This window comes from Notolepis coatsorum, assembly GCF_963971535.1.
Source record: "Notolepis coatsorum genome assembly, chromosome: 2".
In the NCBI taxonomy this organism is placed as follows: domain Eukaryota; kingdom Metazoa; phylum Chordata; class Actinopteri; order Aulopiformes; family Paralepididae; genus Notolepis; species Notolepis coatsorum.
In genome coordinates, this window is record NC_140166.1 from 89447943 (window position 1) to 89472536 (window position 24594).

Consider the following 24594-nt stretch of genomic DNA (forward strand, 5'->3'; position numbering starts at 1 on the left):
TTTTATGTCAGCAGGTTAAACCCACACAATAGCTTAATTTGCAGAGCTAGCCAGTAGAAACCGATACAGCAAACTAAAGCAAATATTAGCTAGCTAGCACCTATTCCATTTATATGAAATATTTGCTATCATCACTCGGGAGCATGTCTATGTTCCCCGGGTCCTATGTTCCCCAGGTTCTATGTTCCCCGCTTGCGATAAAAAGGGTCCTATGTTCCCCGGGTTCTATATTCCCCGCTCCCGCTCCCGAAAAAGCGATGAGTTGTGTGAGGGCTGACCATGTCAGCTTGCTTCATTTCTCTGTCATTACGGTAGTGTTCTCAATAGTACACGTCGCAACAAAAAAAGGGTCATATGTTCCCCGCTACTCCCGAAAAAGCGACAGAGTTGTGTGAGGGTGTAGATAGATGGTGCAACATGTGTAATTGTGTAATTGCGTATGTGTGTGTGTTCTGGATGTAACGGTACTGTATATCTACTCCAGTGCCGTCTGACAGATTCGGCCATCAGACGCTGCTTGCGTGTAACAGAGATGTATATCTGTTATTTAGTTAGGCCTACTGGACATTTTTGTTGACATACCGGTAAGTAGATTTTTAGTTTTTGTTTATTTATAAGGCTGTCAAAGTTAACGCGGTATTAACGTGTTATCGCCTGATTCTATTAACGCCACTATTTTTTTAAACTCACGATTAACAAAAATTATTATAATAATAACTTTTTTTACTTTACTTTACTTTACCTTTTTTTATTTTTATTTTTTTTACTTCACTCAAGTTCAAGTTCAAGTTCCTTTTATTGCCACATGGCCAGGCCGGTGGAATTCAAGCACGGTGCAGGTGGTAGCTGCGACAATACACCACATAAAACATAAAAGACACATGGAACAGTACAGTACAGAAAATACCACCAAAACAAATACATGACGGAAACAGTACAGTACGAAAAACTATAGATGTCAGTTCAATGTAACATAAACCAGAAGAAACATAACAGCAGGGGGTACATTTAGGAGGAGTTGGAGTTGAGCAGTTGTATGGCCTTGGGGAAGAAACTGTTATTGAACCTTACAGTACGACTACCTAGTGACCTAAACCTCCTACCAGAGGGGAGGTGTTGGAAGAGGTGATGAGCTGGGTGCAGGGGGTCACTAATGATTTTGATGCTCAGGTGTATTATTGATGCTCTCATTGATACTATGTTTGTTTCTGAAGTGTGTGTGTGTGTGTGTGAGATATATAGAGAGAGAGGGGGGTGAGAGAGATGAGGAAGGGGCAAGAGAGAAAGAGAGCTGGGAGAGTGTGTGTGTGTGTGTGTGTGTGTGTGAGAGAGAGAGGGGGGGTGTGTGATTACTCACCCCTTGTGTGGGTGAATGTAACAAGTTCCTAACGTTTTCTTTCCCCTATTATTTCATGCACACTTTATTCATTGTTTTAAATTATTATTTTCTTTTAAGTTATTTTGTGCATCACTCTGTTTTGAATTTGATGCAAATTTGCAATGCATGAGGGTCATCCTTTTGTGTTAAATGGCTGCATAAAGCAAGCATTTGTTGACTCGCATGTTGATAAGAGTATTACAACTTGGAACTTGAAAAATATCTGTTTAAGGTAGAAAAAATAAATGCAAATGATTTGTGATTAATCGCGAGTTAACTATGGACAATCATGCGATTAATCGAGTTAAATATTTTAATCGATTGACAGCACTATTTATTTATTAAGTTAATATAAAACGTGTTTTGAACGTTTTTGAGGTTGTTAAATACACGCTTTTGATTTCTTGTGTGGCGAGTGACGTCTTTTTCGTTGTCCGTTGTTCGTTGGAGAATATTACTTTACTATTTCTCTAATATATATCAGACCGACTATAGCTAGGCTATATATTTCAGCTATAATGTCCTATAGAGAAACTACCACCACCTAAAACATCCTTATTATACCTTGTTTTATCCATAGGCAGTAGCGCTTTGAAGGTATAATAACTTCGGTGGACAGCGCCTTGGTGCTGAAGTGTCATTCATATCCTTACTTAAATATGACTGACGGGCGACAACGGCACCACACATGTGAACAGTAACAATGCAATTAATTAATGTCTTGTTGTAATTAGTATATACCCAATGTAATGCGTCTTCTTGAAGTGGATTCAGCTTGTTTTGCTCCGATTTGACGTCAGTTTAAAACCCTTCTACTCCTATGGCATATTTAATTCCGCCTGGATCTTTTCTTTTTATTGTGCGCTGTAGCATTGTCAAAGAGTAATTGCTTTTGCCCTTTTCCCTTTGTAACTTCATCCTTTATCTTTCAATATCTTATTTGACGTTACTGTACGGTATAAGTGTGTATTAAAAGACGGAGCTGTTAATGCGTATTGAAGGTTTGTGTCCCCGGGCAAGCTATATTCACGTATTCACGTAACTCGCAAGATATAAACGTTATACGATATGCAAAGAGACAATGATAATATGTGGTGTATTGTGTAATAAATAAATTAGTTGACCTTGCATTGTGCCAATATCTCTCCGAACTCCTCCACTTTGTTTACCTTACCTGTATATAAATGCCTGTATATAAGTACATTAATATGAAACAGTACATTAATATGAAACAATATTAAACAACAAAATACAATCAATAACACTTTAAATATGCTGTTGTCATTGGTTACACACGAGAGAACAGCTGTGTGGACATAACAAGCGAAGTGTTTTGGACCTGTATGTAACGGTTGAGTCTGGAATTAAACGACACAAAAGAAACATAAAACTATCCTCATTCTTCAATGACGGTATGACAGAACGCTACAATATTATTATTATTATTATTTATTTTTTTTTCTTGTTATTAGAAAAATTTGTATCAAAATCAAATGACGATTGACCTAAAATAAATTCACTAAAGGGGAAAAGGAAAAAACACAGCAAAACAAAAACAAAGAAAAGAGATAAACAATAAAAAAATACAAAAGAAATACAAAAAAAGTGACATGGGTTCTTTGGTACCTTCATAGTTTATTTTCGTTTTGTTTTTTCTTCTTGTCTCCTTTTCACTCTCCTGTGATGTCGTTTATTTTTTTCCTATACTCTTCCCACTTCTCCCATTTTGACTCAAACTTCTCGTCTTGTAGCCTCAGCCTATATGTGATTCTCTCCATTTCCTGTATCCCACCCACTATCTCTGTCCATTGTTCCCTCGTCGGTGCTTCTACTCTATACCACATTTTCGTCAGTGCTTTCTTGGCTGCTACTAGTAATATCTTAATCAAGTATATATCTTTCCCCTGCATTCCTTCCTGTGTTAAGTTCCCTAAATACAATACTTGTCCTGTCTGGGGTATTTCATATCCTACTATTTCATTTATTATCCCTCCTATCTCTTCCCAATAGTTCTTTATTATCTGACATCCCCAGAATATGTGTGTGTGGTTTGCTATTTCCTGTCCACATTTTCTCCAGCATGGTTTCTGTGTTGGTGTATAGTTGCCCTGTATTTCTGGTGTTATAAAAAATCGAATTATGTTTTTCCACCCAAACTCCCTCCATATCCTTGACCCTGTGGTTGTGTGTTGTATCTTACATATGTTATACCATTCTTCTTCTGTTATCTCCGTTTCTAATTCCTTCTCCCACTTTTCCTTTATATATTTGGTTGTGATGTCCTTGCTGTCCATTATTGCCTGATATAGTGCTGATATCCCCCCCCCTTCCTTCCTTCTTATGCTTTAGTTTTACCATTATCTTAATTATCCCATTCTGTTCTTTGTCTTTGTCTAGTTTTATTTCTTTGTTGTAGTAGTCCCTAATCTGTAAATATCTAAAGTGGTCGCTATTCTCTAGTCCGAATCTTTCTTTACATTTTTGTAGAGTCTGGATCTCCCCTCCTTCTGTTATTGTACATATTGCTGTTATGCCCCCCCTCTCCCATCTTTTGAACCCATGATCTTCTTTCCCTGGTTTAAATTTGTTGTCGTGCGTTATCCATCTCAGTATCTTGGTTTCTTTTTCTAGCTTGTATTTCTTTACTATCTTGTTCCATATATTTATAGTGAATTTGGTAATTGGGTCTATTAGTTGTTCCTTTCATCTGTATAGCTCCCTGTCTCCTATTAGTGCCTGCACTTTGAGTCCCTCATTTTTTGTTTCTATGTCTTTCCATTTGGCTTCATAGTTCTCGTTGCACCAACATGTTACTATTATCAGCTGTGCTGCGTAGTAGTAATCTTCTAAACTAGGTATTGCCATTCCTCCTTTCTCCTTTGGTAATTGTAGAGTCACATATCTTATCCTTGGCCTTTCCCCCCCCCCATATGAATCTTGATATCTGTTTATTCCATTCCCTGAACTGGCTTTGTGGTATTAATATAGGTAGAGCCTGAAATAGGTATAGTAACCTTGGTAATATATTCATCTTTATAATTTCGATCCTTGAGCTAAAGTCTAGAGGCATTACTGTCCATCTTTCTAGGTCTCGTTTGATTTTCTGATTAATCTGTGTATAGTTTGCATCGTATAGTCCCTCCACCCCTCTTGTAATATTCACTCCTAGGTATCTGATCCTGTCCATATCCCATTTAATCTTGTATTTGTCTTTGATCTCTGTCGTTGGGGTGTAGTTCAATGTTAAGGTCTGTGTCTTTGTTACGTTAAGTCTATATCCTGAGTAATATCCATATTCTGTCAGTAAATCCATCAGTGTCGGGAAGCTTGTGTCTGGTTGTCTCATATATACCATCACATCATCTGCGAACAGTCCTAATTTATGTTCTGTTCCCCTTATCTCCACCCCTTTGATGTCCTCGTCTGTCTAATTAGTTGAGCCAGTGGTTCGATGAATATATTGAAGAGCGTCGGCGAAAGACAATAGCCCTGTCTTGTAGCCCTCTCTAATTTGATCCGGTCCGTCAGGTTGCCATTTACTTTAATCCTTGCCGTTGGTTCTTGATATAATGCCCTAATTGTTTTCATCGCGTTTTTGTCTAGTCCAAATTTCTCGAATACTTTATATAGGAATATCCAGCTTACACTGTCGAATGCTTTTTCTGCATCCAGGCTAACTAGTACTGCACTTCCTCCTTCTTTTTGTATCTCCTCTACTATCTGCACTGTCTTTCTTATGTTGTCCTGTGTTTTTCTTCCTTTAATGAATCCGGTCTGGTCTTCGTCTATAATATCTGGCATAAATGTCTCAAATCTTTTGGATATTATCGATGTATACATCTTGTAATCTACATTAAGTATGGACACTGGTCTGAAGCTACTACATAGTTCCTTATCCATCCCTTCCTTTGGAATCGTAGTAATTATGGCTTCTTTCCATGAGGGTGGCATTGTTCCTTTTTTCATTGTGTGTCTAAATGCTGCCTCTAATATGGGCCTCAGTTCCTGTCTAAATGTTTTGTAAAATTCCGAAGGGAATCCGTCGCTACCTGGTGACTTATTGTTCTTTGCTTTACTGATCGCATTTCCCACTTCCTGTTCCGTTATCTCTGCATTTAATATTTTGTTCTGTTCCTTTCCTATCGATGGTAAATCTAATTTTTCTAAGAATGTCTATATCTCTTCTTCTCCTGCCGCTTTCGGTTGTGTGTATAGTGTCTTATAGTATTCTACAAAAGTCTTCTCTATTTCAGCTGGTTCTCTTAGTAACCTGTTTGTGTTTGTGTCTCTTATTGTGTGTATTGTATTTAGTTTCTGTTGTATTCTGATTCGTCTAGCTAAGAGTCTGGTTGCTCTCGTTCCTCCTTCATAGTATGTCTGTTTCACATATCTAGCCTTTTTCTCAATTTCTGTCAGTAATTCTTTGTTTATCTTTTCTCTAACGTCTTTTACTTCCCTAAGTGTCTCTTGGTTCTTAAATATTTATTAGCATAAAACATTAATAAGTGTCTCTACTCTCCACAATATTAGCATACAACATGTATTAATCACACTGTCTCTACTCTTCAAAATATTAGGATATCACATATTAACATGAAAGAGGGAACTATTCTGGACTGGGTTGGGCTGAACTGGGCCGTGAAAGATGCTGGGCTGGACTGGGTTGGGCTGAACTAGGCAGTGAAAGATGCTGGGCTGGACTGGGTTGGGCTGAACTGGGCTGTGAAAGATGCTGGGCTGGACTGGGTTGGGCTGAACTAGGCAGTGAAAGATGCTGGGCTGGGTTGTGCTGAACTAGGCAGTGAAAGATGCTGGGCTGGGTTGGGCTGAACTAGGCAGTGAAAGATGCTGGGCTGGACTGGGCTGGGTTGGGCTGGTCTAGGTTGGGTTGGACTGGGTTGGGCTGGTCTAGGTTGGACTGGGTTGGGCTGGTCTAGGTTGGACTGGGTTGGGCTGGTCTAGGTTGGACTGGGTTGGGTTGGTCTAGGTTGGACTGGGTTGGGTTGGACTGGGTTGGGCTGGGTTGGGACCGTTGGACTGGTTTGGGCTGGTCTAGGTTGGACTGGGCAGTGAAAGAACCAAGCATTTCACTGTAATGTAATAGCTAAATAAAACAACTTGAACTTGACTTGTTACATTTGCACTCTGGTTGGATACCAAACGTATTCTGGTTGTACTGTACTTGTGCTGTATGATGACAATACATTGGAACCGAATCTCATGACAAGTTGACAACGCTAGGGGTTCAGCAGGTGTATTCTGAATGCCAAGTGTATGACAACATCACCGTTGTGAAGGGCATATGGGCGAGTGGTGATATGGGGGGAAACCCGGTTGTAACTGAGGGGTACAATTCCCTGACTGTATTGAGAGTATGGTATTATTAAACCACTACTTAGTTATGTACTTTAATTACTGGCCATACAGTACATGGATATATCTGGTGAACACCCACACAAGAATACGGCAATGACACATACATTTCTAGTTAGAGGTATTTATTATTATTAGAGCAGCAACGGTAGGTTACAGATTGAGAATTATACTTGCGCTTGTAAGGCGAAGAACACTTAAAGAAGGTCAAGAGCGTAAGTCCATGAGAATAGTAAGATGGGTATAACTGACGCCACCTGTAGCATAGTAATTACATAAGGCACACTCGTAGTCAGCTGGAGACACTGGGGGGTTCCCTCCGGTTGTAAGCCGGCAGGGGTAGAGGAATGTTCGGGAGCAAAGTCTGGGTCAACGCGGAATAACGAGGCTCCAGATACAGGAGCCAGTGCAGTACTCCCTTGGTCCGCAGACAAAGCAACAGCTATAATCCAGTATGCCCGACAGCATGGATGAAAGCTAGCCAGCCTCTGGTCCTAGAGGCGGGCTCGAGGGTGCTCCTCACAGGGGTAGATCCCACACGACAGTGGGTTAGACGGTTCTCTGCTCCAGCAGCCACGGTACCAAAGCAATATAATCCAGCCAGAAAAGGCTCTGCATTCGCCGGTGTAGGTTCTCCGGTGTACATATCCAACCTGGATAAGTGCACTAGCTATAGGTACGACATATAAATATAAATAAATGATAGACTATTACTTCACATTAGAATAAGTCGAACTCGACGATACGGCGTTAAACTCTGACACTTTAGCTATATATTCGCACGCGGTTCTCAAGGCTCTATTCAGGGGCAAAGAGGCCCACTTCACGGCACGTTGTATCGTGGTGAAGGCTTCAACGTTTAGGATACTCTACTGCTGTATCCACCTGCGACGTATTTATACGTAAGGTGATTAATCTAGTGCCAACCTCAGTTCTGTCTCGTATTACTGCGCAAACCTGGACATGTTGAGACATGCCTTGGCGTTGCCTTTGAACTTGCCATTGGGGGTATGGCCGTCGGCGCCTAGGGGTCGCTGTCCAATAGGAGAACGAATATTATGGTCTGGTTTGTACCTAGGTAAAGGGATATTCCGTGTATATATACAAAGAATATACAAGGGATATCAAACGATATACAAATATTATACAAGGGATCTCAAGCAATAAATATATATATTCGGTTTAATCTGACCCTTTGTAACACCGGTAATAATAAAATGTCACTCGGCTGCATTTAAGCAAAGCCGCTCAGTATAGTCCACTATGTTGAATGCGCGTTATGGTAGCTTGATGCTAGGTAGCTAGCCGGCTAATGCTGGTTAGCCTCACGTCCACTTGTCATTCTCATCCGACTCGAAGGAGAACGTCGTGTGCTGTTGTTCGTCCCCATGTCAGACCGCACTGATATCCGAAAGCGACGACTCTACATGCAATTATTTTCATCCACAATGTGTTTTTGTCTAAGTGTGTCTACGTTGTCAAGCCGGTGACAGGAGTTTGTAGGTCTGCGCGCAGTGGTCTGTCCACTTCCCCTAGATGCGCGACATCTTCTAGAAAACGAGTGTTCATTGGAGGAGCTTAGAGCGCATCTGTACAACGATGATGTTCATTGGTTATGGTCGGATTATTATGATGCGCAAATGGGAGGAATCAAGGGGGGAGTCAGATTTCGGCTTGTGCCAGTGAGCGAATCAGCAGATTGCAGAATGATTTTTTTGTTTTGTTTTGTAATTACTAGTACTCGCCAGACTGGCGAGTGCTCTTCATGAATCACTCGCCAAACGTAAAAAATACTCGCATTTGGCGAGTAAAGTGGCCTAATTTCCTCCCCTGGTCTCCTGTACAGATTAAAACGCCTTCCCCTTCCCTATAATATCAAAGATTGTTTCAAATAGGTATTTCTCACTGTCTGGGGGTGCATATATATTCATTAATGTTACCATTTGGCCTTCCATTTTCCCCTTGGCCATTACATATCTCCCCTCTATATCTCTCACTTCTTTAATCAATTCAAACTTCACTGCTTTCTTAATCAATATAGCTACTCCTCTCCTAAGGTTCTGTTTAAAAGAACTATAAAACATATTCTCGTATCCGAATCTATTCAGTTTTTCATGTTCTTGTTGTATTAGATGGGTTTCTTGTAGAGAAATAACCTGTGCCTCCTCTTTTCTAAGCTTCGTCATCACCTTACTCCTTTTGATTGGATTATTCATTCCATTAACATTCAGCGACATCATCTTAATACTTTTAATTTGTGTCATCTTTCCATTCGAAATGATCTCCCGTTCTACCCATGTCACATAAAATAATATTTGTAGTTGTAGCCACTGCTAACTCTACTCGACTTACATTCAAAGAACTATAATAAACATTTACAACATTCACAAAGTTTGACAATTCCATGGTGTCAGAGGTATTTATTTTCTTTCCTCTATCCCCTGCTGGGGGGTGGGGAGAATAGGCTCTCCTATTGAGAGGGCTCCCCCTAGTGGCTAAAAAAGAAAGCTCACCATGTAAGTCCAGCATTGTCTGTGTGCTGCCCTGTCCTTGAGCTCCCGGTAATATGATTTTTTTTTTTTTTTTTTTTAATATATATATATATACATACATACACACATATATATATATATACATACACATACACAATCTGTCCAACATGTATTTTTCTCTCTGTCAGTCATTTTCAGAGACATAGAATCAGTCATTTTCATGTCCACATTAATTTGTACTGTGTATCACATGCCTTCTCTCTGTTTAAGTTTTATCTTTTTTTTTTATGTTTACAATTACTCTTATTCTATGTTGAGTGTATTTCTATGCATCTTTCACATTTAGTCATGGTCTTAGTCAAATGTTTTTGTTTTGTTTTGTACTTATCTTTCCTTTTGAAGTATCGTGGTCCCTCGCGCTCTTCCTGTGCTTCTTTCCGATGTCCCCCTGTCACTCTCCTCAGCTGCTCTGTCTCGAATCATCTCCAATCCCCATCTTTCATCCGTCCTCCTCTTCTCGACTCTGTTCCACCTGCGCATCTTCTCCAGTCTCTCCATCGGGGTGGGTGTATATGTGGGTTTTCCCCCCTCTCTTCGTCCCGGCGTCCTCTCTCCATCCCGATGTATGTCCCTCGCTGCCTCTTGTACGTTGCTGTATGTTTTGGTGCCTTCCTGCCAGTATACTTTCAGATCGGTCATCGGTGATTGGAACCGAATCCCTTTTTCTTTTAGAATCTTTTTTATTTCCGCGTAACTTTGGCGTTTTGCAGCCACCTCCGCTGCATAGTCGTGGTCAAAGGATATTCTCTGTCCTTCCACATCGATCTTCGTCTGCCAGGCTCTCTTAAGAATGTTCTCCTTGACTTCAAACCTCAGGAAGTTAATTATGACTGCTCTCGGTGGTCCATTCGTCTGAGGTCTCGGTGCTTGTATCCTATGTGCCCTCTGTATTCCCATATCGGTGTGTTCTGACAGTGACATGTCCAGTTTCTCTCGTATTAGGCTTTCCATATATTTGGACATCGAGGCTCCTTCTAGCCCTTCTTTCAGACCCCACACTCTTATATTGTTTCTTCTTGATCTCCCCTCCAAGTCAGTTAACTTCTCTCTCATCTTCCCTTGTTCCTCGAGAGTCTCCATTCGAATCTTTTGTACATCTGTACTCCATTCTTCAGTCTCGGCCGTTCTCTCTTCCAACGCCACCGTGTCTTTCTCCTGTTTCAGCAACTTTTCGTCAATTGACTCAAGTCTCTTATTTATTTATTCTTTGAGTTCGTCTTGTCCTTTCTTTACTTCTTCTCTGAGTCTGTCTATACTTGTCTGTATGCTTTGCGTGTTCGCTTCGTTTACCTTCACGCTAGTTTGCATGCTTGCCTGTATGTCCCGAATACTGGCTCCGAGTTCCACAGCCCAGCTGGGGATCTCCGTGTTGGCTTGTTGTAGCTGCGCCATTTCTTCACGTCGTCTCGTTATTTCTTCACGTCGCCTCGTTATTTCCTTTTCTTCTTCTTGGGTCTTTTTTGTTTTCTCATATGTCCACTTGTTCTTCCTCGCTTTTGTCATTGAATGCTTACTCTTTTCGTTTTCAGATCATGTTATTCCACGTTTGTTTTGAATTGCGACCGGGAGCTTTTTTCAAAGGCTGCTCACTCAGACATTTCAAACCGGAACTCTCGACTTTCAGTTTCTACCAGCCACTGTTCCCTCCAGAAAAAACCTACAATATTATCTTTGATAGGCCTACGTGGAAATCTGTTGCACCACCGGTAGCCGGTGCACGTTTACGGGCAGCCTTGGTGGCGAGCTGCGGGGAACATAGAGCCTTTATTTCAGCGGGGAACATAGGACCCTTTTTTTGTTCGGGAGTAGGCGGGACCGGGGAACATAGAACCTTTATTTCTGGAGCAGGGAAGATAGGACCCTTTTTCTTTTAGAAAAAGCGGGGAACATAGAACCCGGGGAACATAGGACCCAGGGAACATAGGGATGACCCCCATCACTCAGTTTATTCCAAGATTAGCATGCAGCTGTAGTGCTTCGAAGTCCCTGTGATAAGGTTAGCTATAAACTGAACTCCAAACTGAACAGAACTACACTCTCTTCTACCATTGTCTAATATCTTTAATGGTCTTGTTGCAAAAGCTAAATTGTCACTAGGGGACTTTGAAGCACCTGTGTGCCGATCTTGGAGTAAACTGACAATAGCAAGGATTATAGCAAACACCACAGAAACGGAATTTGTGCTCGCTAGCTCTGCAAATTCAGCTATTGTGGGAAGCCAGCCAATATAAAATGAAAACATATACTATATTAAAATTACTAAATTTAAACATTTTAACAAGTTGGGACAACCCTTCAGTTAACTACCTATCAATTATCCAGTAGTAGTAATTATGGTTACTCAATATACGTAATTTAACATATTACAAAGTAGGTTATGTGTTACAGCACTACTTTTGGTGTCCCCCTCAATAATTGCTCTTGAGAAAATGTAATGTAATTGTCCCCTCCAAAGTTAATATCAGATTTTCGCCCCTGGTTTCGTGCCAAACAAGTTCCCCAGGCTAGTCAAAATCTTTCTCTCTGTATCTCCCTCTCCTTCTCACTCACACACACTCATACACAGCAACAGGTGCCTGGAGAGATGGAGAGACACAGTGACCAACTCGAACAAAATGCCTCAAAAGTTGGGCAAGTTAACAAACAACAGAGGAGGAGTTACGATGCCAGTTTTAAGATCATGGTGATTAACGGAGCAGAGTCATCAAACATCTGTTGAGCAGCCAAGAAATATTATGTTAGAGTGTCATGTTAGAAGATGGTGAGCCCAAAAAGACCGCTTTAGAAATAAAACAGTCAGAGAAAATATATTAACCAAAATATGTTAAAAACAACCTATTAGTTTATGCAATGTGGGTTCTTTAATAAAAGATGATTGTATCAAAAGATGATAAAAATAACAGCCAACATTGAATAAAACAATGTTTTATTATCATTATTTTCAATTATTTTCTTTATAAAAACAAGATTTGGTCTTCAAAAAAGTATTTATTTGAAAAATGTGTCTTGAAAAAGGGTCTTATAATCAGGGTCTTATATTCGGACGAATCGGACCAATACGGTAAATACAACATACTAGGAGGACCTGTACATCCAAGTGGAAGTGGCCATTCATAGTGGTAAATGGACTGCATTTGTACAGTGATTTTATCCAAACATCACAATGTATGCTTCACATTCACCCACGGCGGAGGAGACCACACAAGGTGCCAACCTGCTTCATCAGGAGTAGTTAGGGGTTAAGTGTCTTGCTCAATGACACTTCGACACGCTGCCGGGAGGAGCCGGAATCTAACCGGGAACCTTCTGATTACCAGATGACTGCTCTACCTCCTGAGCCACTGTCACCCAATAATACTTTTATCCAAAAACGCTTTACAACTTATGCGTCACATTCACCCATTCTTTCACACACAGAAGGCAGAGGCAACCATGCATACCATAATAAAGACATTTCACTGACAGCTGTTTCCACTTGTTAGCTGTGCTATCATGAAGATATACTGTCAGTTTTGCCAAAACAAACACAGATAATGTTTCAGTGGGCAGCTTGTTTTTTTGTATGATTGTTTGTTTGTCCCTATCCAAGCATGTAGTCCCCTCCTGCTTGTTTGTTTGTCCCTATCCAAGCGTGTAGTTCCCTCCTGCTTGTTCCTGTGCCAAAAAAGAACAAGGTGTCTGAATGACTGGTGCCTTATTGATCTCACTCCCATAACCTCAAATGCGTTCTTTTTTTTGTTGTTGCAGTATTTGCATACTTGTAATGTAACAGGCTTATTAGAGAGAAATAGAGAGACTACTTTACTCTTCCTATTGTGATGGAATCAAATAGATACGCCAATCATTCCCTCTTTCTTGGCATAACCTTATATACCTGTAACAAAGGTAGAAGACAGGGGTAGGTGGAAGGTGCAATATGGTTGTACAATTAATCAAACACACAGTCAACAGCTGAAGCTCCCCGCTGGACAATGGCCAGGGGCATTTATTTAAGCAGAACAGACAATTTAGCAAAACAACAAAATCATACTGGCTCCCATTGCAGCACCTAACTATCTTTACTGAAGGCCGGGCCGCTGTCCTCCTTACCGGTTGTCAACTCACGGTTTAGATGCCCCTCCCAGGCCTCTCTAGCCACATCAAGCACGCCCCTTGGTTACCTTCCATACCGGAGCTCAAATGGTGAGAATCCTGTAGATGCCTGGGGTACTTCTCTAATGGAAAACATGAGGTAAGGCAGTAACTGATCCCAGTCACTGCCATCTTTATCAACCACTTTCCGGAGCATGGACTTCAGGGTCTTGTTAAATCCTTTGACCAAACCATCTGTTTGTGGGTGGTATACTGAAGTTCTAACTTGTTTTATCTTGAGGAGCGGACACATGTCCTTCATGATCCTAGACATAAAGGGGGTCCCTTGGTCCATAAGTATCTCCCGTGCAATGCCCTTTGTTGTCATGTTCCTCAGGGGGATGGCCTCAGGATACCTGGTGGCATAGTCAAGGACAACAAGGATATATTGGTGTCCCCTTGCAGATTTCACTAGTGGTCCCACTAGGTCCATGGCAATTTTGTCAAAAGGCACCTCAATAATCTGCAATGGTATCAGTGGTTTTGGTGTCATCTTTTGACATTCTGGGCATGTGCGACAATAGTCTGTTGCCGCTCTTACCACTCCTGGCCAATAGAACCGTCCCCTGATACGTCTCTGGTCTTCTCGATGCCCAAATGGGCCCCAAGGACATGGCTGTGGGCCAGGTGTAAAACTGTGGACACATACTGTTTGGGCACAACTAGCAAACATATGACTGTCCACCATCTGAGCATAGTAGAGAAGTAGATATTTTATCAGAAAATGGGGATATGAGAGTTTACTCACCCCAGGTGCCAGTTTCCCCCCTATCTCTTGCACATTGCTTCGAGCATGTATCAGATTGGGATCCCCCAATTGGGCTGTGCCGAACTGTCCTCTCAACCGGGGTAAGGGCCGGGCTCCCTGCTTGGCTTCCCCAGAGCTCAGTTCATCTGGAAATGAAGCAAATGGGTTCTCCAACTCCTCTTCTGAGCTGGGCCCTGTGGAGCTCTGGTCGTCGTTCTCTGGAGCAACACACACCAACTTGGAGGCCTCTCCTTCTGGGGAATACAACTGGGGGTAGGCTTTTTTACTTTACATTACATTCTCTCACCTTTTTCTTCCGGTATAGCTTATCATAGAGGGGGCAGTCTCGCCTAACCAGCACCAGGACAGGGAGATGGGAACCACTCCCACCTTCAGTTCACAGGTACCCTGAGGTGAAGGCTTGAAGGCCAGTCCCTAACTAGGCTGGGCCGCTGTCCGGCTTACCGGTTGTCAACTCAGCTTAGAAGAAGCCTTCCTAACCAAAATGCTGAAACACCAACAGCTACAGCAGACCATCTCACAGCTAGGCTACAGATGTAAACTCCTAGTTTTTATCTTTGGCAGCCTAGGGCATGTGCACAAGTTGGTTGTGAGGGGCCTACAAATAGCCGGTCTCCCCAAAAGGAAGGCCAAGCAGTTAGCCAGGTACTGCTCAGTATCAGCAATTATAGGAAGCCGCTCAATTTGGAGGAGGCGCTGTTACCTTTTCCCATGATTCTGCCGTCCATGCACCTTGTACCTGACTGTTCTTTCATAATTTTCTGATTGCACTCGCATTGTTTATGTCCTTTGTATGAGGCCTCCTTGTACTTCTGTTCATGTGGACATAAATAAACTAGTGCTGTCAGGCGATTAAAAGAATTAATGTAATTAATTACAGGATTGTAATTAATTAATCTAATTAATCACATTTTAATCGCATAACCATTTTATGCCTGATATTCTATATTCTATAATCATATTTCAAATTGCATGTGTCCGGATGGCAGAATTCAGTACTGTATCTACAAAACCTTCTGTTTAATCATCTTCCATCTATTAATTTGCTTAGATTTTTCAGGTCTGGTCAATTTGAGCATGGTGTTATTCACAGTCAAAGAAAATTTAAAAAGAATGTATTGATATTCTCATTTGGTTCATTACAATTTACTCAAAATAAAATTTTCATTCAATCAATCACCACGCAGATTGATTGAATGAAAATGTTATTAACAGATACAGTACGGCTCAATACACACAATTGTTAAGGGGATGCAGACCAGAGAAATATTTTCGTCTTGTTTACATCAGGGTCCCCCATTTTCAATTCATAATGAATTGTAAGTAAGGGTGCACTGCAACTTGCACCGTGCAATCCATTCTTTGTGGATCTAGCCCACAGTATTTCTGACACTGGGAATACATTCCCTGAGATTCATAGATGTCCCTAGAATCAGATACCAAGAACATGCAAATGGACCATATTAAAAAAAAAGTCTGTAAATGTGTATTCTACATTCTTATGGAATGAATGAGATACAAACAAAAATTATAAAAAAAAATTTTAAGAAAAATTTTAAAGAATATTTTTTTTGTAATTAATTTTGAGTTAATTTTCATAACGCGATATTTTGCTGTGTAATTAATTAATCTAATTAACGCGATAAACTGACAGCCCTAAAATAAATATTTCAAGTGTGAAGCTGTCAGTTCTCTTACAAACCTTAGAAATGGTCAAAACGTCACTGTCTTACCGCATCTTCTCCTGACGTCTGTCTCAGTTTGCTGTCACTCCGAGAGGATAAACCATATTCCCTCTTTATTGACATAATTAACAAACAGCCAATCAAAACATTCTCCTTTCGTTTCCCGCTTGTTTTCATCCTTTCTTGAAGATGAAAGTGTTCTGCTGTGAGAGGAGAGTAGTGATGGGAATTACGGCTCTTTGAAGGGAGCCGGATCTTTTGGCTCCGTTCCATTCCAAGAGACATTCAAAAGAAGAAAGGAAATGTGGTATTTTTTCGCTAGGGGGTGTGGTTTACTTGGTTTGTCAGTTTTTTTTTTTTTTTTTTAAACTTAATTTTTTTATTATTAGTTTTTAGACAGACAGCACTTACAAAAAATAAATAATAACAAATAAAAAAACTAGCATCACAATAAAAACAAAAAGAAAAAACAGTGCACATAAATATTTACATGGGTATCATGGTTAGTTGTCTGGTTCCCCTACTGTTGTTTTCTAGGTATTTGATACAAAGGCTGATTGTGTATCTCCCTTAAACAGGCATAAACAGGTAATTCCTACTCAAAGATGATAAATGCTGACTAAGGCTTGTATGTGTGATCTGGGTCCAGAGACCTTCCTTGAGCTTCTTTCTTCCCTTATCCTTCGTCCTTTCTTTTTTTTTCTCTTGTTTATTAACTTTCACTTTGCCTTTTGGTTCACCCATACACAAACCACATCATCCCTGAATATTTAATATCACACCGTTAAACAGACATAAATAATAAGGTATAAAAGCATTCAGCAATTGTAATATCCCAAAAACAAAATAGAAAATACTAACTAAAGCACAGGTGTGTGACATGGGTTCATAGACCCTCCTTGAACATCTTTCCTCCTTTACCCTTCGCCCTCTTGTGTTGCATTTGGTTCTTCCTCTGTGATGTCGTTCTCGTTCCTTTTATAATCCTCCCACTTTCCCCATCTTTCCCCAAATTTCTCTTCCTGTAACCTCAGCATGTGTGTTATCCTTTCCATATCCTGTATTTCTTCCACTATTCCTACCCATTTTGCTATTGTCGGTGGGTCTTCCTTGTACCACAGTCTCGTTATTGCTTTTCTGGCCGCTATCAACATTATCTTTATTAAATATTTGTCCCCCCCTTGTATTCTCTCGTGTGTCAGGTCTCCTAAGTAAAGCACCAGTCCTGTTTGTGGTAGCCCGTATCCTAATATTCTGATCATTGCTTCCCCTATCTCCTCCCAATACCCCTTCAGCTTCTGACATCCCCAGAATATGTGCGTGTGATTTGCCCCCTCCTTCCCACACATCCTCCAGCATGCTTTTTGTGTTGGTGCATATTTTCCCTTCAGCTCTGGGGTTATAAAGAATCTGATTATGTTTTTCCATCCAAATTCTTTCCATATTCTCGATCCTGTTGTTGAATGTTGTACCTCGCATATGTTCCCCCATGCCTTCCCTGTTATTCCTATCTCTAGTTCTCTCTCCCATTTCTCCCTTATATAATCGGTCGTGTGTCCCTTGCTGGTCATTATAGCCCGGTATATTGCTGATATTACTCTTCCTTGCCCCCCTTCGTATGCCCATACTATCATCTTTGTTATTCCATTCTGTTCCTCGTCTTTGGCCCCCCTTATTTCTTTGTTGTAGTAGTCTCTAACCTGTAGATATCTGAAGTGGTCCCTGTTTTCTAGTCCAAATTTCTCCTTTAATTCTTGTAGTGTCTGCATTTCTCCCTTCTCTATCATTTTGCATATCGCTGTTGCCCCCCCCCCCCTCTCCCACCTTCTGAATCCATGGTCTAACCTCCCTGGTTTGAATCTCTTGTCATGTGCTACCCATCTCAGGACCCCTGACTGCTTCTCCAATTTGTGTGTTTTTACTACTCTTTTCCATATGGTCAAGGTGCATTTGGTGATTGGATCTAATAGTCCCTCTTTTTCTTTAAATAGTTCCCTATCTCCCACCAGAGCTTGTACCTTGTAACCCTCCCCTTCTTTTTCAATGTCTTTCCATCTTGCCTCATATCTGTCGTTACACCAGCACGTCACTGCTCTCAGTTGTGCTGCATAGTAATAATCTTGTAGGCTGGGTACTGCCATCCCTCCCTCTTCCTTTGGTAGTTGTAGTGTTTTATATCTGACCCGTGGTCTTCTCCCCGCCCATATGAACCTCGATATCAGTCTGTCCCACTCCCTGAATTGATTCTGTGGTATTTGTATCGGTAGTGACTGGAATAGGTACAGTAACCTTGATAGTATGTTCATTTTAATGACCTCTATTCTTGAATTGAAGTCCAAGGGCATTACTGTCCATCTCTCTAAGTCTCTCTTGATGTTCTGATTTATCTGTGTATAATTCGCCTCAAACAGTTTCTCCACCCCTCTCGTGATGTTCACCCCTAAGTATTTAATCTTGTCCATGTCCCATCTTATCCCGTACTGTTCTCTAATTTCCGTCGTTGGGGTATAGTTCCATGCTAAGGTCTGTGTCTTTGTCACGTTTAGTTTGTATCCTGAGTAGTGGCCATATTCCTTCAGTAGATCCATCAGTGCCGGGAAGCTCTTTTCTGGTTGCCTCATGTATACTATCACGTCGTCTGCAAATAGGCCTAGTTTATATTCCGTTCCCTTTATCCTTACTCCCTTGATGTCCTCGGTCTGTCTGATCAGTTGTGCCAGTGGTTCTATGAAAACGGCGAAGAGCGTCGGTGAGAGACAACATCCCTGTCTGGTAGCCCTCTCTAATCTGATTCTATCCGTCAAGCTGCCATTCACCTTAACCCTCGCTGTCGGTTCTTGATATAGCGCCTTGATCATCTTCATCGCCCTCCCGTTCAGTCCGAACCTCATCAATGTTTTATATAAAAATGTCCAGCTCACACTGTCGAACGCTTTTTCTGCATCTAGGCTAATCAGTACCGCGCTACCCCCTTGTTTTTGTATCTCCTCTACTATGTGTAATGTCTTTCTCACGTTGTCCTGTGTCTGTCTCCCTTTAATAAATCCAGTTTGATCTTCATCTATAATGTCTGGCATAAACGTCTCAAATCTTTTTGATATTATCGATGTATACATCTTGTAATCTACGTTAAGTATGGACACAGGTCTGAAACTACTACATAATTCCCTATCCTTCCCTTCCTTCGGTATCGTGGTGATTATGGCTTCCTTCCACGAGGGGGGCATTTTCCCCTCTTCCATCGTGTGTCTGAACGCCGCCCCTAACATGGGTGCTAATTCAGTTCTAAATGTCTTGGGAATCCGTCGCTCCCCGGAGACTTGTTGTTTTTAGCTCTACTAATTATCTTCCAGTTCTTGTTCCGTAATTATTTTATTTAATTCTTCATTCTGTTCTTTCCCTATCGATGGTAACTCTAGCTTCTCCAGATATGTTTCAAGTTTCTTTAATAGTTGTCATACAGAAGTACAGAATACTTTCCTCTTCTCCCGCTGCTTTTGGCTGTGTGTATAATTTCTCATAGTATTCTCTAAATGTCCTCTCTATTTCAGCTGGGTCCCTCAATATTTCATTAGTCTTTGTATCCCTTATTGTGTGTATCGTGTTCAACTTCTGTTGCGTTCTAATTCTCCTAGCCAACAGTCTGGTCGCTTTTGGTCCCCCTTCATAGTACGTTTGTTTCATGAACCTTGCTTTCTTTTCTATTTCCGTCAATAATTCCCTATTTATACTGGCCTTTACTTATTTGATTTCTCCGAGCGTTTCCTGTTCTTTTGATATCTGGTGTCTCCCCTCTAGCTTCTTCAGCTTCCCTATCAGATTGTGATATGTCTCCGTTCTGGCCTTCTTCAGCATTGCTGTTTTTCCATCAATTTCCCCCTTATCACCACCTTCAGTGTGTCCCATAGAATGTTCGGGTCTACCACCCCGTTGTCATTTTCTTCCTTATATCTGGCTATCTCCTCCTTGATCTGACTCACCACCCCCTTGTTATTTAATATTCCTACATTTAGTCTCCAAATCGTGTTCCTCCGTCTCCCTTCTAGATCTACTGTCAGATATATGGCACTGTGATCCGATATGTCCGCCACTCCTATACTGCTCTCCCGTGCCCTTTAACTGTCCCCCGTCGTCATCAAAAAGTAGTCTATTCTCGCATATGTCACGTGCGGGTGTGAGTAATGTGTGTATTCCCTGTCCATGGCGTGCATCCCCCTCCAAACGTCTGTAATTCCCATTACCGTCATCTGAATATTCATATATCTACTGATGGGTGCCCGTCCTTTTCTAGTACTCGTGGTGTCTAGGGCGTGATTCAGTACTACGTTAAAATCTCCCGTACATATCAATATCCCTTCTAGTTCCATCACTATCATATCAAAAATGGTCTCATATAAATCCCTCTCACTCTCTGGGGGTGCATAAACATTTACTAACGTAACCATTTGGCCCTCCATTTTCCCCTTCACCAGAACAAACCTTCCCTCCTTGTCTCTTACTTCCTTGATCAATTCAAATTTGACTGTGTTTTTGATTAACGTGATTACTCCTTTCCTCGGGTTTTGTTCAAAGGAACTATAGTATGCATTTTCATATCCAAATCTCTTCAGTTTCTCATGACCCTGTGCTACCAAATGTGTCTCCTGCAGAAAAATCACTTCCATCTCACTTTTTTTACATTTCAACATCACTTTGCCCCTTTTTATCGCATTATTCATTCCATTAACGTTTAACGACATCATTTTTATACCTTTAACCCTTGTCATCTTTCTTCTTCTTTCGTCTGTCAGTCCCCCCCATGTCACACTCATTCCCCCCTCCGGTTGGAGCCTCCGCTCTCTTCAACGAATACATATAATGATTAACATAAATAAAAAACATAAACTTTACATAAAGTGCTCCCAAGGCGTTCGGGGGGTCCCTGTGTCCCCCCCTGTCCCCTGCTGGTGGGTGAGGGGTAATTGCCCTCCTAGCGAGGGGCCCCCTCCTGACGGCTTGGGGGTTTGAAACCCTTGCCCCCAATCGCTCGTCATATTTGTCCAGCTTTCTTACTGTTTTTTTTTGCTTTCGAGCTCCTGGTCAAAAGCGCTCTGTCCTTCCTTTTGATCAAAGACCCTCTTTTCTTGGTCCCTCTCAATGTGACTCATATGTTTCATTGTCCCTCCTTCCTCCCATATCCGTGTGCGGTGTCTCCCGTGTACCCCTTTTTACTTTCTTTTCCTCTCCACTATTTTCTATGTGATGTCCATTTATCCCCTTAATCCCTCCCAATCTATGTATCTGTTTCAGTATGTTCTGTGTCTCGCCTATCAAACCTAGTTATATTTCCATTTATTTCCTCCATCAGTTTGTGTATTATGTGTCCATGTATACGTTACGTTCATTTCTATATCCTGCCTCTACCTGGGAATGTGTGCTTATGCATATGTTATTTCAGTTTCTATACTTTGTCTCTATTTGAATAGTTTTTTCAATCTCTTGTGCGTGTACTCATCCGTTCGCCTCCTCCCGCCTCCTCTCCGTCTCTGGCCTCCTCATCCGTCTCCGTCCTCGCTCCGTCACGTTTCACCTCGGCCTTCTCCTCTCTCCTCTCTCCGGTTTCGGTCTCCCGCTCTGATCCATCTGCGGGCTCCCTCCCATCTCTGCTGCAAGCTCCGTGTCTGGTCCTCCCGCCTCCTTCCTTCTCCGTCCTCCGTCATCCGCATCCCTCGTCGTCTCATCTCTCGCTCCGCTTCTCGTGCCGTCGCGTACGTCGCCGCCCCTTCCTCCCAGTGAATCCTTAGCGAGGTCATGGGTGACTGGAATCTCATTCCGTTTTCTTTCAGAGTTTTCTTCAGTCCCGCGTAGGTCCTGCGTGTTATCGCTACCGCTGTCGAGTAATCGTGATCAAATGATAGTCTTTTCCCTTCGATTTCAATCTTCTTGGTCCACGCTGTTCTGAGTACCAATTCCTTAACCTCGAATCTCAGAAAGTTAATAATCACCGCCCTCGGAGGTCTGTCCAGTTGTGGTCTCGGAGCCAACGCCCTGTGGGCCCTCTGTATCTCAATTTTTTCCAGTCCCGTTTCCTTCAGTTGTTCTTTGATAAGCTTTTCCACATATAGGGTCACCGATTCCCCTTCGACTCCTTCTTTCAGTCCCCATATTCTGATGTTATTTCTCCGTGACCTCCCCTCCATGTCTGACATCTTTGTCTCCATCTGTTCTTGTTTCTGAATCACACATGTTAATACCTCGTGTATCTCCGTGTTCCATTCCTCCGCGTGTGCCGTCCTAGTCTGTAACTCGGTCACGTTTCTGTCCTGTTCCGCCATCTTCTCCTCCACCCTTTTGAGTTCTGTATTCATTTCTCCTCTGAAGTCCTCCTGTTCCTTCCTCAATTCCTCCCGTAGCTTCCCAATATCATTCATTATCGTGTCCGTGTTCAGTTTTATCGCCGCTGTTATGTTCTCCAGTATCCCGGCCTGCATGACCGGCCCATCCTGGCATTCCCGTGTCTGCCTCAGCGGTACCTCCCCCTTCTTCCGCCTGTCTTTTCTCGGCTTCGCTTCGGGGACTCTGTTTCTTCAGATTCTCTCCTTCTCGTATGTTCTCCATTTCTATTTCCTTCACAATCGTTGTCTCTTCCTTACTTCTCGTGTGCATTTTCATTTTTAATGACTTTTCGGGTCTTTTTTTATCCGTTTTTTCGCTCATTTGACCAGGAGCTCTATCGCACGTGTGTTACCTGTCTGCTCTCATACCGGAAGTCGGTTTGTCAGTCTTAAATCAAAATCTTTGGTTTATCCACAGAATAATCACTAGGATATTGATAGGATACAATTAGGATCAGATTCAAACTTAGATACTTAAAGCCCCTGGAAACAAAGCCTCAAATCATTAGAATGTATGTATGATATCCAACATGAGTGTGATATTAAGTTTGAATGAAAAAATATAGGCCTATATTAAAGTGACAAGATGTCCTTGATTTTTGGGGACATTCCCTGAATTAAGTCTGTCCTCGACCATATACTGTCCCTGAAAACGTAAAAAAAATAAAAAATAAAAACGCTTATATCTTTATCACGTTATAGAAGACATAAGGGGAAATTAGTTTGTAAATTAATCATGCATATTGCAATGTCGGATTAAGAGACTCTGTATTTTGCTCTTGAATTGAGAGCGTGAGTGAAGTGAGTGATACAATGTTGCAGTTTTTGGAATTCCACGCTCTGTATGAAATGTGTTATGTAAACTTTTGAACAATAAAGTGCATGCAGTATTTAGATTCACAACAAGATCCACATGTGTCCACGTGAAGGGGAATAGATATAGGGCAGACAGTGAAATGGTCACTCACAAGGAACAATAAAAATTACTTGTCTCCCACAAGTTCGTACCAAAGGGCCGTTCAAAATAATCGGATTGTTCGCAAACATCACATCAATAGAGGAGAAGAGACTAACCACAGCAAGGACATGGCTGAATGTCAAGTGTCTTCCCCTCTTCACCAATGCACATACAACATCTGGCACAACAAACCTCTGCACCCCGGGCTAATTGAGATACTGTACGTATAGAACTTGTTGGTGAGAACGCATTGGCAATGGTTTAAGGTGTAATGCAATTGTACTGTAACAAGTAGTGTAACTGGACTAACAAGAACCATAAGCAAACAAGAAAAGAGCACTTTTCATAGTATGTCGTTAGACTGTCTGTAACCAAATGTTCATTTGAAGTAAGTGATGGCGTATGCACATAATTATGAAACTAGTGTTTGTATGTTCACTATGGTGATTGGTTGAGACAGTCAGGGAACCTGCTTGTTCAGGTAAAGGGTGGTCAAATTTAAGTTAAAGCAAAGCTGACATGGGTCTCATTCTCCAACAGACTTACGACAAAAAGGGGTTTCTCTCAGGGCCATTTGAGACCTTTTCGGGCAAGACATGAATATAGACAATATATTATAATATAATATTAATTATATATGTTTTATTTGGACGGTTGGTGAATCCCAAAATCGTCCAGAAAAGGTCTCAAATGGCCCTAAGAGAAAGCCCTTTTTGTCGTAAGTCCTTGGAGAATGAGACAACCGGGTCTCATTCCCGAACTGATTTACGGAAAAAAATGTCCTCTTAGGCAGATTTCTGCCCATTTAAGACATATTAGGGCTGGGAGCGCGATTCCCCAAATTTTCCTGAGATCAGATTTGAGCGTGGCTGAGAGCAGATTTAAGAGTGCTGAGGAGCACACTTATGATTGATTGACTAATTGAAAATTGTATTAACTTGACAGACTGTGTTATAGTGATTCCTTCATGTCAACGCTACAGGCTTCCTTGGAATTTATTACTTAATTATAATTAAAGTAAATATGACAATATTTGTACGATAAGAAATTACGCATTTGATGTCGGAAAAATAAATAATATGGATTCATCTGATCACAGGGCAGCTGGATTAACCATATCTGAACCAGCTATTTTGGACAAATGTATAATCACTTTAATTACTCAGATATTCAAACACAATATTATGCAATTATTGTGAAATAATTGAAAATAATTATTATTTAATGCCATCTGTGGAATTTATATTTCTTATTTGTTACATATCTGTTTTAATGGTATATAATGGGACAGACCTTTGCTCTCCTAATTTATGCAAATGACATGTCGCCAGCTTGTGACTGCAACTTGTTCCTGTTTGCGGACGACTCAGCCCG